General features: G+C 33.4%; 2 long non-coding RNA genes across 2 annotated transcripts; both read left to right on the top strand.

Annotated features, from left to right (window-relative positions):
• The first annotated feature begins 2,005 nt into the window (after positions 1 to 2,005).
• LOC143264361 (uncharacterized) lies at positions 2,006 to 8,145 on the top strand. Its single transcript, XR_013038078.1, has 2 exons — positions 2,006 to 2,121; positions 7,911 to 8,145. It is a non-coding gene; the product is annotated as an uncharacterized LOC143264361 (long non-coding RNA).
• Positions 8,146 to 11,006: 2,861 nt separating this feature from the next.
• Positions 11,007 to 11,998, top strand: LOC143264227 (uncharacterized). Its single transcript, XR_013037778.1, has 3 exons — positions 11,007 to 11,192; positions 11,264 to 11,383; positions 11,469 to 11,998. It is a non-coding gene; the product is annotated as an uncharacterized LOC143264227 (long non-coding RNA).
• The last annotated feature ends 782 nt before the right edge of the window (positions 11,999 to 12,780 follow it).

Genomic DNA, 12,780 nt, shown 5'->3' with positions numbered 1-12,780 from the left:
TGTAAATATATTTAAACTCCGTTCAGTCTTGAAGTGTTTATCAAAAATGTATAATCTTGTTTTTCAACGGTGCTATATAATATAAAAATCAACGTATTTTACACATTTATCGATGTTTAGTCCTGAATATCATTTTAAATAAAATTTCTTGTAAATTTACATTTATATTGAACTGAAATGGAATGAAGATTTTTCTTCCAAAAACTTAAGCTTATGAACGCACATGAATAGCTATTCCTTTAATGGTTAATCCGGTTTTTAAACAACTATTATCAGGATTTAAAAACTAAGTTGCTAAGACTCATACGTACTCATATTTTGAAATACATTTATAACTAATTGAAATAGAATTAACATCTAAAGTTATAAATAAAAAAAAGTAAAAAATAAAAAATAAAAAAGAACATCTGAAGTTCAGTTTTCATAAAGTGTAATTTGAATTGAATAAAAAAAATAAATGACCTCTCGTCAAGAAATTATTAATTTGTTCGATTTACGATTTCCGAATAAAGTTACAACTATTCTGAAATATTTGGTATTTATATTTGTGTAACGTCCCCGGGAACATCACAGTAATCCTGTCGATAAATAAAGAAGCATCCTAATCCGTATATCTTTTTCTATTCAAATTATCGACTGCACCGTATAAATTCGCGTGGAAATGGGATGGGGTAGCTCACGCGTGCAACATTGTTTAGAGTAGATCACCGATCGGTAGTGCGCGCGTTAGTTAGAAAGAGACAGTGGATATACTTCGAAACAAAGGTATTATAAATTATCATTTAAATATTTATATTGTTCCGTGGAGTTGCAAATATATAGTTCGAACAAGCAATACAGTCCATTCATTTTTTCAAATAATCTTTGTAATTGTTGTCTTGAAAATTGATTCTCGACATTCTGAACTGGCTTGCACCATCTCTGAATCTCTGTCCCGTGTCTTCACCAAGCCTCTTGTGGTGCTTTCCGCGAAGTCAGAGATGAGACCTATCAAGGGGTCCTCTCATTAAGCATACTTCAAGGACGTGGATTCCCAATGTATCGGGCTTGAACCATATACCAGTTACCACGTGCACCACAGCAATAGGATTTATGGCGGGCATACAATGGAAGTGTCTACGGTTGTTCAAAACTAACCTGTCATATTCGAGTCGAGGTTCGGGAGGCTGGTGTCCCAAAGCCAGTCTCAGGGAAGCCGGGGGCCTAGAGAAAAATTCCTTACAGCAGGCAATGGAGTCAGGTGATGTCTTTGGAACCCGCGGATTGGACTGGGCTCCGACTCTTGTGCGGTGGTGGGTCTATGACTCGAACACCTGCCGATATGAGCGAAAGCTCGGGAGCGACGGAGCGGCAAAAGGCCATAAATGCTCAACTAGACAATAAACTTTGATGACATTCATGTTAGACCAACTTCCGGAAGCTCAATCGCTAATCAGATTGGACAGGACAGAGAGATGAATCGGTTTACAAGAAACCGATAAGAGAATAAGTTCAGTTCAGACAATTGTAAATATTACTTGAATCTATAACGAAAAGACATATTCAGAGTTTAGTTTTTGAATTGACGATCACATATAGTCGATTAGCTTTCGTTACGGAGCAGCGTTATCGTACAATCAGAAAAAGAGCATTGATAACATATTGAATCATCCTTATTACCGTAAAAGGAGTAAGGAAACGCGAAAAGTGCGGGAGTTAATCCAAAGATTAACGATCAAACATCGCGTTATTGAACATATATTATATATATTATTAATTATTAACCTATTATAAATTGCGTTATATTTTTAGCTATTATTTTATGTATTGTTTGTAATTAATTATTTCTTCTATTGAAACACTTATAATTCACGTATCTAAAAATCATTAAAACTGCGATTTAACGGGAAAACTTGTGAAAAACTAATTAATAATAAATCAAAGCGTATTTTTATTAATCAAACTAATATATATTTGCGACTAAATAAAGCGTAATAAAATAATAATACTTTTTGAGCGAGAAAAACCCATAATTCTCTGGGTATAAAAGAGCGTGCAGCAGAGGCTGCGAGCGCAGAACAATCTTTGAAGTAGTACGTGCCGAACCTCTTAGGAAGCAACGAATTGGAGCAGTTTTAACTGGTAAGAGCCTACAAGATTCTTAGTTTTGACTGGACAGCGGGTATCAGCCATTTGGATACTCGATCGTTGGGTAGTTCTAGTAGCCAGCTAACGCAGACTCCCCAATTAAGCGATCAGGTTTTGGGTGCCGATTTGTGCTCCGACAAAAAGGGTCATGAAACTAATTAGTTTAGAGTCAAACAAGGACTAACTGTTCCACGTCCAATACAAATTTTACAGTTTTTATAATTAACCAAATATTGTTCTGTCAGTTTTGTTAGGATCTAGATCCATCGTAAAATTGCGTTATAAATATTTTTGCGTTGCGTATATTATTATAGAACCGCGTAATTGAAGTAGTTAGCTACCGTTCTGCGATTTGCGACAACAACAAGTCTATTATACTCCGATTTGCTTATCGAATTCAGTCATACATACATTTTTATATTCGCTAAAGAAATTGTTAATTATAACTCTTTTTCTCATTATTAATTGAATAAACCTAATTAATGAAAGGTATTAACCTGTAGATTTCACTTTTTAACCACACGCCACCACGATCCCACATTCTTTTAGAATTAGTTATAGTAAAAAACGAGTCGCTTAACAGGCAAAAGCCGCTCTTTGCTTCATAAGCGCTGTAAATACCTGAGTCTAGTACCAGGGACGTTACATTTGGAAATATACTGTATTGATAACTGTCTATGAAAATATCTGCATCCTGTTTTTGCTTATGAAAGTTTAATTTATTTTAAAAAAATTATAGTTTCCTATTAATTATATTTTTTATCCATGTTAACTTTTACATACAAATTTTCAATATCCATTACTGATCCGTACTATAAAACATTAAAGTTGAAAGTACCTGATTGATTATTAAAGTAAAAAGTGTTTACAAATTTTAACTCCATTATTTTTCTACTAAAATTTTATTAGGATGTCCATTTGATCTGTGTACGATGGCACAGCACCATACAACTTAGAGTCGCTATACCTGTGACATCATTAACATCGACTCTAAAAAAGGCAATATAGGAATACACTTTATCATCTACCATAAAGCAATACTGAAGTCATCCGTCCTTATCCCAATCCGCGTACCGCTACAGACCCATAATAAAATTTCCGGAAAAACCCAAAAAGTACCGTTTCCCTTGCCATCCCTACTGACACTTTTTTTCCTCCACTCCTTACTTCCACCCCTGTTAATTTCCAGAACTCCTAACCCAATCACAACTCCAAAATTCCCTCTTTTTTACATAGTACCTTCCTCCTTTTCCCATCATCCCACCACAGACACCTACTCAAAAAGTTTTCCTTTTTAGAGACTCACCGAAACTCAGACAGAACAAATCAAATATCAGAACAGATCAAACCATCAATACACACTTGTAATCGTTAGAATTAAGAGTTAATTTAAAATAAACTAATTGTAAGTGTTAAGTTTAAACACCATCAATCTTTACCACCATACAAACTTATCCTCACGACATTAAGTTGCCGTCGAGCACAGCGATAGAGTAGGAACTCATTTCATTTTTTATCTATCACCACGCGAGTTCGCGATCGTACAATCTGACATGATATTCTTTAATTAATTTTCGAGTTTCTATAAAATATATTTTACAGTACACTGGTGGAGACAAATCAAACTTCTTATGTTTCAAGATCGGTCATATCGTGTGCATCAATTTTTAATGACAAACTTGATTTTCCAATGAACGCAATCCATTTTAAAAATTTTAGAATATAGTATAGTAATTTAAACATTTTAAAATGCAAAATTAATGTAAAAATTAAAAAATTTGTGAATTTTCAGAGCAGAAAACTTCTTCAACTATATTTTGTAAAATTATAAAATCAAAATTTTTATTTTTTTTCTTTATTTTTCAGATTGACAAAAACAAACATAAAGAATATTTTTAGTACAATTAAAACACTTTTTAGTTGAATCTTCACCTTCGATTATGAGATTTATACTAGCAAACAAAATTATAAAATATCTTATTCCATCTTCATTAATATACATATAAACTAGTAATAAACAAACGTGTAAACTATCGCTATATCGCCGATCTACGATAATTATTGCAAAATTACAAAAACATTCTAGGCAACTAAATAGAAACGAATTCCAAGAATTGCTCACTCGCTGGACTGTGTTCGTAACAATATTTTGAATAATCTATGTAAAGTACAGTACAATTTCCTTATACGTGACAAATGATAGGGGTTTTTGAAGTCGATTGCGAGATTTGCTTAACGAATCTAAAGAAACAATTGCGTAGTGCAGCGGTACCGATTGATGTAGACGCAGTTTAGAACTGTATACAGGGTGTTTCCAGTTTGTTCATAGAATCGATAGAGAATTAAAAAAAAGTATACAATAAAATTATTTCATATGCAGCTTGAAAAAATTGAATTTGGGCTTAGAAACATAGTAGAATATAAGTATCAACGTTAATTATATAAAATTTAAAGTAAATCGTATGATATTTATAAAAGCTAGAAAACATACATGTATATTGTCGAAATACACAAAAAGAGTATGACAAAAGTATTCGAACGCATATATTATTTCTTAATATTTTTATCGTATAAGAGAAAACATTTTTTTTATGTCAGCGTTTATTAGGGTTCAGTTGAAGGCAATCAAATAACATATTTTAAGAAAATAAATGATGGTAGGTGTTAAAGCAAAAAAAATTAAGACAACGTAGGCGTTTTGTCCAAAAATATGCTATTAGCAATAGTTGAAATGAATAAACTTTGTATCCATTATCTAAATAGACTGTACAAATATTCGTCTAGTACATTCGGGAACTTATATACGTTTATAACCGTCATCATTCTATGCTTATTGAGATCCAAATAATCTACCTCGCTTCTATCTGTAGTCCCCACGGAACTTTCCGACACTCAAATTACGTTAAAAATCAACGAATCAATGGCAATCATCGTTAGGAAAAGCCACTCCGTCAAATTAAGGTTACCACAAAAGAATTACTAGCAGAAAATAAAATTCAAGCTCACATTCAAAGAATAAACATCAAATATTATATCTAACTCGCTGACTGAAATTTTTTTAAAAGTTATCTTAGAAAATATTGTGTTTAGTATATATATTTAAGTGTTATATTTGAAATTGTGGAATCACTATACATCTTCAACTATTCACTCGCCGTTTATTCTGCGTATGAAATGGACATTTCAAGAAAATTTCTTTTCTGTTAATTGGACCATTTTTACTCATGCGTTAACATTAACATTTTGTTCGTTCGCTTGTAACTTGAATAATATTTCTAAAACTGTTTTGCATACTGTGCACTGATTTCTGCGTGACATATACGCTCATGTAGTATCATATTTCAATCATTAAAATTTAATAACGTCTTATTATTTACTTCACAATTATTTTCATCTTCTGCATATATTAGGTCATAAATGTTTAATAAAATTAATGTCTGGATTTTGTGTTAACGTGTTAACACGTTGATCACCGCAGTGAAAACCGACGTTTATGGCCTGACATACTACATACATGTTAAATAAATTTACTAAATATTAGTAAGATTCTGGCGTAAGCACCAAATGGTTAATTTTGGTTCTCTTACAAGAAGGCGAAAGATGTCTCGAACTGTCTCGGTTTTATCAATGACCGCACCATTTACGACTTTCTGCACGTAAACGACAACAACACACCATCGACATCATTCTTTTCTTTTTACGCTCGATTCATAGCAATTATACCGAACTTCATTCACTCTTTCTGCATCCTCGCCTTCCCCACTCCGTGGCCAGATTCATAATGAACATCGTTCCCATTCATAAATCGTTCGAAGACAAAATAGCAACAGCTGATTGACTCCAACGATTCTCGAAAATGCATCGATGCTAACATACAGTTACTCGATTTAATAGTCGGACACTATGGTGTTTGCGAAATTAAAGCTTTATGTACTTACTTGCAAAGTGATTATCGAATTTTCTGATCCGTAATGAGTGAAAGCACATATTCTAGTTTACAAATATGGAGTATCAGCTAATGCAATAAAAAATATGATTCCATTTAAAAAAACATTAATGACCTTCATATTTCCTTTACACGTCCATCTACAAAAAAATATACCACCAACATATACCCCTCTCAAAACCATTCAACTTCATCTGAAACATTGTTTGCTATGAGTAATAATAATGACGTAAATCTAGACGGCAAAATGTGGTGAGCCACCATGTATGAACATGTGGAAATGTTAAGATTCTAGACAATTCCGGAATTCTCGAGACAGTTAAACTGCATAAATGACGAAGTAAAAAGTTTATGCTGTAATATAAGTCCGGGTATATTGTTATACGATTATTACCTTTCGCAAAACTGTAAATGTTAATGACATATCAACAATTCCTTTTTATAAAAATTTAGTGTTTTCATATTTCTGTTAGGACTAGTATATTTAAGTTCTCGAAATTCTCGAAAATCCTGACAGTTGCAAGAATCTCGAAATTCTCGACAATCCTGAGAATAATATACGAGAATATTAGGAACCATGTTTTACGATATACTTTCGGAAATTTAACTCGGTTTCGAGAAAAATTTTCAGTTCACCTTTAATTATTCACATATACTGTTATAATATATGTAAATACATAATATAAATGGTTCTGAGCTGCGGTCACATCAGTCGGTAATTCATTTACTTATTTTATTATAGTAGTGCGGTGGTTTGTTTTTCGATACCAAATGTCAGAACTAGTGGGGATAAAGATGGACTGTTACAGGAAATATTTTCCCGGGCAGTTAAAAAAACACTACAGTAGATAATTATACAAATAAGAACTAAGAACTTGAGCATGTAGAGATTCAATGATTTAGGAATATGATAAGCTTGAGATATGGAAATCTGGGGATTTTAGGATTGAAAAATTCGGAATTGTTAATTTTCGAAGCCAATGCATCAATAAAGTTTTGTATTGTTCACTCATCCAAGTGGAATTATATTGCCTGTATTTCATTTGAAAATTAATTATTATTTATTTGTTCAATAAATAATATTTAATTTACGAAGATATTAGTTAATAGTAAATAGTTTCATTTAATACGTAATGCTGTTTAATTAAGCGTTTTGTAGCAAATTACGGAAAGTAATGGACTGCTATTTTCCAGTAAGCAATACAAATAGTTTTTATTAATATATATAATAAAATATGTATTTAGTTTTCAACAAATAAAGTGGTAGTTTCAAATGAGTATACATTAAAGCATAATGTTTCTCTGTGCGTCTATTTTGTGAATTCAGTAAAGGAGAAATTAGTGACAAATCGGAGTTAACATGAAAATCAATCTTTTGTGAAAACTTATGTGAAACCTTCCCTAAATTATCATGTGTGATGTCATATATAACATTTTTAATTACTGTAACTAAGTTGGTCACTATTTTCAGTGAAGTCATTCGTATCCATAGCGTTAAATAGTCTCGTACACTATAAAATTATCAACATTTTTTTAGAAATATTTACAAAATACAAATAATATGAGAAAATATTTAAAAATTTGAATGGCATCGTAAACGAGTGTATATAAACTCTATGCAGGAAACTCCCAATAAGCACTACTATGAATTTTTCCCTTAACCAGTTAAGTGTGTTTGACGACTATATCCGTCATGAAGATGTGGCAGAATTTTGTGTCATGACGACTATATCCGTCACGCGTAAAATTTTGTTACAATTTGATATTTAAATTGCAATTTTGGTGAATACTAAATTATATTCTGTTACAAAAATCCCAATGACCCACCCTAATAAAGCAGGGACGACGGGCACATGGCCGTCCTACCACGTCCACCATGGGGTAGAGGCCTGACGCTGTGACGTCCGGGCCATAAAACAACCCTGGAGCCTCAAGTTTCGCGGGGACTAGGAAACCTCGCGGAACGAGAAGAGGGCATTCGTCTATGGACCTTGGAAAGACATCCTTCTCTCAAGGACACTACTTCGCCCACGGAATCAGCATATAAAATATATAGTATTTTTGAAATCGAACTCAGCTAGCGTGTCAATCATTTTCTACCTCGTCTTACAATTCGTAAATTGTAATATTGTAAACATTTCTTTGTGTGTTGGTCTCATTACGCACCTTTCATGTTTCACACCGTATAATGGTTGTAAGGCATTGGCATAATGACGTATCGATTATACATATATACATGTATATCGATTAGACATCGATGTATGATGCGTTTGTTTTTGGAGCGAGCGAAAAGAGTGATCGTTTGAAATCGGTTGCGAGGACAATTGTAATAAATAAGTGATTCATTCGTTATTAAGATTTCGTGAATTACGGTTGTATTTTTGAACATTAAATCCTGACATTATATTTTTAGTTCCGTTTTCTTTACATTTTTCGTCGTCTTCTTGCAATATGTTTAAAATGTTTAGAGGTCAACACGAAATGAAATAAACAAATAAAAAGTGTAAATGATTTGGGATGGATTCATAAATTCTTGAGAGCTAACTCGTCATTGCTTGATTATCGCGATACACACTGGTGCGCACTTTGCAAAAAGATCGCCACAGTTAACTGGTTAAAAAATAAGTTGATATGTACATTGCACTGTGTGTTTAAATTGAACACGTCACTAAATAGAATACACATAGTGACGCTGATAACCAAACCGATTCTGCATATGCTCCTTTAGGTTTTGATGAGGTAAAAATAAAGTTTTATGAATTGTTTAACAAGAACAAATAACAATTTATTAATTAGCATATATCTTCGCTGCGCGTGTGCTCGGTCAAGAGTCGCGATTCGTAATGCTACGAGGCCCACGCTCGTTGCCACGCGTACCCCTATAAACAAAAGCAAATCGCCCCGTGTAAAGGTTTTGGGAAAACTCCTTTTTTTTTTTTTTACGGAGGGAAATCTTCTACAAGACGGCCCCACTCCCCGGGGGAGAAGCGGGGGTAGTGTGGGATTTCTACCCACTAAAACCCCTCGGTGATGCCCACCCTCTGCGGTATGGCGGGCTATGGGGTCGTGCCATATTCGCCGCCACGGCCCGCCAATGTGCCGCCTTGCGACCAAGCCGTCGCCCTTCTCGTGGAGAAGCTAAGGAGAAGCCTCCCCACACAACAATACTAAAACCCACCCCACCCTTATCGGAGCCGACGACGTCATCACGCCCGCCGTCGTCTCCACACACCTGACCGCGTGCAATGGTGCCATGGGCCCCCGCCCATGACACCTGCGGCCATGTTGGGAAAACTCCTATCCCCCAAAAGTACATCGCATGACCGTTGCTAATGACGGTCACGGAAAAAACCCAAGCCGATACCAAGTATCTCGATGTGCCAATATTCGGACAATGTATCGGCACACCATAATTCGAGACGAAGCATCGGTACGCTACACTCCGATTCGCTAATACGCGGAGAGTTTACATCTAACCGGCATGAAATGATGACGCATCAGTAAACAGTAAAAGCATGGTGATTCGAACATCCAACCGACTTTCCAACAAAGAAAATATAACAGACATACTTTTTCTTCCATCGTAAGAGGACTCAACAGATGCGCATGTTCATACTTTTACTACAGCTAGAATAAAACTACGATGTCCTCGGTAAATGATTACGGTCTAGTAGACACTTTACCAGGTCATAAACAATGATTACGGTATCAAGTTTCAGAAACTTGTTATGGAACAACTTATAAGTAAAATATTATTCAAAATGTTGTATCCTTCCCAACGTTTCCAATGTGATCGGTATTGGTCCCCTGAGGGTTATTGGAATTTTAAAAGAGGTAGATGATGATTAAAGGATCGTTTGCAGATTGATAGACGAATAGGCATTGGTAATTGATCGGTAGAATCAAGATTTCATTGAATACAAAGAAATTAATATTTATATAAAACGCAAAAAAAGGATTTTTTTCAATTTTCCGACATTTTATAACAAATTTGTTAAGACTTGTCAACGCATGGCTATGTGCGTATGTTGTGGCGAGCATGACGTGTGAAGTTTGATGCGTAAAATTGCGGGAGTCCCCATCTTTTGTTCTTCCCCCACTCTCTCTCTGTTCTGATATAGCAAGTGTGCCGCGTGTCTTTTCATTCTCTTTATATAATAAACTAATAATTCAGTCATATAGAAGTAATATTATTTTTATTTAAACCCATAATTCTAACAAAATTGACAAAGTTAAACAAAATATTTTAAAATAGCCCTATCCTTCATGAATATAACAAAAAAAATTTAGCTAGATCGATTGAGTAGTTTCTGAGAAAAAATTCCTAAGTGAACCCTATTTTCGCCATAATGGGTAAAAAATGCAAACTTTGAAGATTTGTCATTCCTTAACAAATTCGAAACCGGCAAAATGATGACTTACCCCTCTCCCCCAGAAGTACTGGAAAATGCAGGAACAAAAGAAAATACAAAGAACCCAAGCTAATAAATCACGTAAAAAATTGTGCTTATTCATTCACCCATGGTAAACTGAAACTTATACATATAGGACGTTTAGGAAAGTGGCTGAGGTTCATAATGATATTGAAAACTGCATTAATACATCAAACGCAGCTTTTTAATGTCGATAAAATAAAAAATAATAAAACATAAGTTTGTTAACTTTATGTCGAAAATTTTGTTCACGTTCATATTCTAATTAATAATTCGTAGTTACCTTTAAATTATTTATGTGTAATTATTTGTATCATAATTATGTTGTATGCTGTATATTATAGGGAAAAATGTAAGGGAAAATTGATGAAGAAAACTATTTTAAAAGCAATCGATGTAAAGGGTTGAGAATCCCTGTTTTAAGGGAACAATTACTCTTAATTATACAAGTCAGATACTTCCTATATTTATGCTGGAACTATTCGGTTTAAGGTCGAAGTCATAATCATGCACGGTTATATGTACCCCTCCCAAAGAATGGAGAGAAATTACCTTTGGTGCAAACAAGTGACTCGTCTGCAAAACTCGACGTGTACAGTTATGTCATCATCTGCCGTCGTCGGAGGAAGTCGTTGAAAGCTTACAGAATACAGTAATACAGAAGTTGACTGGCGTGGAAAGTAACAGTGAGTTTTCTCAGGAAACGAAGAATGCTAAACCGAAGATTAAATCATACGAGAGTTTTGCGTAATTACAGGCACGTGGCAGTTCATGGCTTTCCGTGTGCACACGGATGGCATTCTATGGTAGCAAGGAAAACCTGTGCCATTGCTTTTCCCGGTGTTTCGCTTGACATTCACACCTGACATTACTCGAGGTAACAATCTGCGTAATTCTATGATTACGTACACGAGTTATTAACACATTGATTACCACCCTGAAACTGTTAAATGTTTTATTAGGTAATACTTTTATTGGTAATTATATTGGAAACGGCACACCTCATTGATTTCAATGGCATTGGAATATTTTGTTGAGATCATCATTCTAAACAACTTTTCTCTATACGTACAAGATGTCATGAAAATTATGATGATTTTATGTACAAAAATAAATGGAAGAAAAACATTTTTTCATGTACAACTTCAATTTTAGAAATCTAAATTTGAAAATCTTTGAAAATTTTTATGAAAAAACTCGTGTATGGCAATAAAAATTATAATTTCAATACATGTTTGGAGATCGTTTGGTTATCTCAACATCTAATGAGTGTTATAATTATTGTTTAAATCAATCAATACAATTATTACTGTTAAGTAGTATTGTTTTTTATATTGTTACGTATGATTAAATTTATGTGTCCTTTATCATTGATACTCCAAGTTTTCTGCAGACCTATCTATAAAATAATGAGAATAATTTAGTCACGCAGACCATGCTCAAGAAAATGGAAAAAATTGCAGAATTTAAAGACTTGTATTTCTAAAACGGTTTTAAAACGTGTCAAATGCTGATTCAAATCTTAATTTTTCGTAAACTACATTATATTAAATTGTTACGTGATATTAAGAAGAAGAAATCTTATTAATATAATATTTTTTTTATAGATATTATATAGTTATTTTTATATTTACATAGTTATTTTTATATTAATATTACGCGTCCAACTTAAAAAATATGTTTTATATATGTATTCTGGTATATAAAGGTATTTAATATAAAAATATATTTTATTCCTGAAAAAATTAAGCAACGAACGGTTAAATTCTTATCTGATACAAGAACCAATGCTATTTATTCGTGATGAAAGTTCTTTACCGATTTCAATCATTTTAAAACACAGTAACAATATCATCTTTTTAAATAACTGTTTCTGATGTTAAACATGATTAAAATAGTGCAGTAATAATGTAAAGTAATACATATCATCGTAAAAATAGTGCCGCAATATTAGCAGAGCAAACATAGTAAGTATTAATCCATGAATGAACGAACAGATATTGTCAGTCTACCTTTAATAGATTTCATACCTTAGTAATAAGATAAAATCCGTCATTCTGTCATATCCTCTCTATTAAATATTTATCAAAAGGTTTGTAAACTTCTATGTCGCATTTCTCGCTGATATTCATTCGAGAAATATGTCGACGATATCTAACATGTTAACACTATCATTGAATATGTACGTTATCCGACATGCACGTATGATCCTTTAATTGTACAGCATAATAACTAATACCGTCTATACAAGTATTCTTCAAAATGTTACTTGAC

This window comes from Megachile rotundata, chromosome 4 (assembly GCF_050947335.1).
Source record: "Megachile rotundata isolate GNS110a chromosome 4, iyMegRotu1, whole genome shotgun sequence".
NCBI lineage: Eukaryota > Metazoa > Arthropoda > Insecta > Hymenoptera > Megachilidae > Megachile > Megachile rotundata.
This window is presented reverse-complemented; position numbering and strand designations above follow the sequence as displayed.